Source organism: Nuphar pumila, chromosome 13, assembly GCF_984573655.1.
Source record: "Nuphar pumila chromosome 13, dmNupPumi1.hap1.1, whole genome shotgun sequence".
NCBI classification, from domain to species: domain Eukaryota; kingdom Viridiplantae; phylum Streptophyta; class Magnoliopsida; order Nymphaeales; family Nymphaeaceae; genus Nuphar; species Nuphar pumila.
The window spans coordinates 76,378,929-76,382,637 of record NC_143261.1 but is presented as its reverse complement, the minus strand read 5'-3'; the positions used below and the strand labels follow the sequence as shown (position 1 = coordinate 76,382,637).

The window sequence follows — 3,709 nt, the reverse complement described above, 5'->3', positions numbered from 1 at the left end:
AGCAGATCGACCAGGGTTATCTTTTCTTTTTCTTCCCCTCTTTTTTGCCTGTACATAATTTTTCTACCAAAAATTGAAGAGAATAAAAGTCTGATGTTCAGAAATGAATACACCCAGGCTAAAGACTGTCACAAGGGTATGCCAGGCTTAATTGGTGGTGCTGATCTTCCATCTCAATAATCATCTAAGCATGTGACCTACAACCAAACATTTTTCCTGGTTTTCACTGAACAAAAAGCAGTGTTTTCTGGTTTGTGAGCTTTATAATTCATGTAAAAAGTCCTTTTTATGAATAAGCTTTTGTTATGTTGTTTGACTGTTTCTAAAAAAGAGATGAAAAAATAAAAAATAAAGACAACTGTCAAGAATGGGATTCGAACCCATGCCCTTTCGGACCAGTACCTGAAACTGGCGCCTTAGACCAACTCGGCCATCTTGACCACGTTGGATAAATTGCTGTTATAATTTATTATAAGTCTTTTGGATTACATGGCGTTGCAACTTTGAGAGTGCCATGTCCGTGTAAATAGGAATGGCAATGGATAGGAGGAAAACGGGGCCCTACTGTATCTCACCCCAGAGATGGAGGATATGGAGGTAGGGATGAAGGTTAAAATCAAAACCTGCGGGGATGGACTTACTCTTTCCCCCACCCCGCCGCGTCTTCGATCTCCATTAGTAAAATAACTAAAATACCTTTAGTGATAGCAGTGGATCAGAGAGAAACGGAGCCCTGACCCCACCTCGCCCCGTTTGGACCGGGGATAGAGGTTAAAATCAAAACTTGTGCGGGGATGAAGGGTATATATTTGAGACTTGTCCCCCCACCTCCGCCCCTGTCTACTGCCATCCTTAGGTGTAAAACTCCATGGGTGCTTCTTTTTGGATAAGTTTTACCTTATAACCATCCAACTTTCAAATCACTGGACCCACCCTCTGGTTTCAAATTGGGATGCCCTTTTGTCTCCAAACAAAATTGTATCGCCTCCCAACCAAGTGTCATCGCAAAAGGTGAATTAGCTTGTGCAATGGGCTGATTTCATTTCCGAGAACCTAACTGATGGGGGAACTAGGGATGCCATAATAGCCAAGTTGGGGTTCCAATGGATCATCATATTTGGGGGTATCAATAGGTTAGGTTTGGCTCGGACTCAACCCATACCAAACCCAATATAGTTAGGGTTTGGTGATAAAATAAGGAGGTCCGATTAGAATCCAGGTCAAACTCAAAGGGTCCGATTAATATATGGAGCCGGGTATGGTTTAAGAAATTCCATACGAGACCCAGGCCTGACCCATGTTCCGACTAAGATCTGCAAATTTTTAATGTAAAAAAGTTTTTTAAAAAAGTATTATTTTACTGGGTTCATGTAATCCTTATAAAATTTGGGTATGGTTTTTCTTATGGTGGGTTTGATTGGACCGGCATACAAACCAGAGTTACCAGTAGCTTCTTAAGTAGGTGGGAAGCACACTTCTCAGAGGATCGCTTGCTACTACTCAATTTCAAAATTTCATGGGAATCTCGATTCTCACACGTATTGTTTATGCTTTCCTACATGCTTCTTTTCATGTTTTTCATGTACTTCCTCTCACGCTTCCATTTTCTTTCCATGTGTTTCTTTAAATTGGTAGCCATCATGGTTAGATTTTTAACAAAAAATTAATTATTCTATTTAAAAAATCATGAAGTATAAAAACAATTAATTTTAGTTTAGCTTTTATTTGCTTCTTGTTCAATTCTTATCTAGTTCTCGTATTGCTTATTTTTTTATTCCTGTTTCTTTTTCAAAATGATATTTCGCTTCTCGCTTTCAATACATTTTAAAATGTCTTTCTTCTAGCTTCTCTTCCCGTATTTTTCTCGCTTTTGCTTCCTGATTCAGCAACCTTGGTCTAGACTTAGTACCAGCATCTCAAATTAAATTTGGGTTTAATTCCACTGAGTCCGAACCGAACCAAACCAAACCAAACACATTGACAACCCTATTCGTATTTAGCAGGATTCCTGAATTGAATCCAATACATTATTCTTTGATATGGATAAACCTCTTGTTTCTGACCTTTGCAACGGGTATGGTCCAAGCTAAAATTTGATGGTTCGTATTCAAAGACGTACCACGATCTGGCCCATTTGCACCTACTGGTGCAAGGCTTTAACCATAGTCACGAACATAGACGACATTTAAAATATCATGATTTAATTGTGATGCTTTAAAAAACTGATAAAAATGTATATATATATATATATATATATATATATATATATATATATATATATATATATATATATATATATATATATATATATATATATATATATATATATATATATATATATCACAGAGGTGGTATCCCTTGTGCCAAGCTGAAGGCCCAGGTTCGAATCCCTCTGTCACATAGAGCTTAAGAGATATTTGATAGGGTCTGCCTAACCCCAGCTTGCCTATAAAAATAAAAAAATAGAGTGACTCACTTATCTGGTTGGGAGCAAGGTTGTTAAATGCGATGAGGTGAAGCGAGGCGTTGAGCCTGTGCTTCGCCTCTGAGGCGTACGCCTCAGGTACTGAGGCGTATGCCTCTCACAACTGGAATGGAAGTGAAGCGGTGGGAGGGGAGGCAGTAAGAGAAGGACCACCCGCCCAGCTGGTACGGAAGCGAGGGATATGCCGGTCGTCCGGTGGTCGGAGAAGACTGAGCAACAGCTGCAGCACAGCAACTCCGGTGGTCGGTGGTCACAACTGGTCGGAGGTTGATGAGGGGCGCTTCACAGCAACGCCTCAGTACCTTGAGCGTGCGCTTTGCCTCTGAGGTGTACGCTTCAGGTACTAAGGCATACGCCTCTCACAACACTGGTTGGGAGTCTGCCTAACCCCAGCTTGCCTTTAAAAAAAATGCATAAATATATGGTGTTTTTTAAATGTTGCCTATATTTAAAAGCAAAAATATATGGTGGTTTCTTCACCTTGATATGGTAGGGAAGTTATGGATCTAGCCGATCTAACCATATGGATATGTTTAACATGGTTTATTTATTATGTTAGGGGCTTTATCATATCTAGTACACCACAAGATTCAACTTTTAGGATGGTAAAAAATTAACAGCAGCTCACAATTCATGAAGATAAAGGGTGGTTTATAAATGATACCAAAGCGTCATATTAAAATCAATTTTAAAACAAAATAATAATAAATAGAACGTGCCTAACATGATCCAAAAGTTAGATTTTGCTTTTAGAGATTAGAACTATGAGAACCAAGTGTGTATATACCCCCTAAAAGAAATACCATAATGATCTCAACCATTTCTTATTTTTTATATTTTAAAATTTTATATATTTTCCTGATATTTTTAAAGTATCATATATCTTGATATTTTCTTAGGAGTTTTCAAAAGGGCAAAAACTTTTAATTTATTGCAATTTTTTTTTCACTCACCAAAAAAATCCCCATACCAAGTTTGTGATATTTCTAGAAGTGATGGTAGTGATCTCAGTGATGTTGGACATGACTTCTTCCTCCCCTTTGCGAGGATAGGGTCGTAATTTTTGTGTGAAGGGAGGGGATTTATTGGAGGGGTCAAGAAGAAACAACGAGAATAAAGTGAGAATAGGGTCGGAACTTGGGCGGAGCCCAAGTTTGGTATAAAATTTCACAAACTATACGGATCCTCGGACTTTTAGGTTTGGACCCGGGGTTTTAATCGGGT

The 3,709-nt window shown here is 38.6% G+C and overlaps 1 non-coding gene across 1 annotated transcript; it reads right to left on the bottom strand.

Annotated features, from left to right (window-relative positions):
- Positions 1–359: 359 nt before the first annotated feature.
- On the bottom strand, positions 360–440 carry TRNAL-CAG (transfer RNA leucine (anticodon CAG)). Its single transcript has one exon. It is a non-coding gene; the product is annotated as a tRNA-Leu (tRNA).
- Between the last annotated feature and the right edge of the window lie 3,269 nt (positions 441–3,709).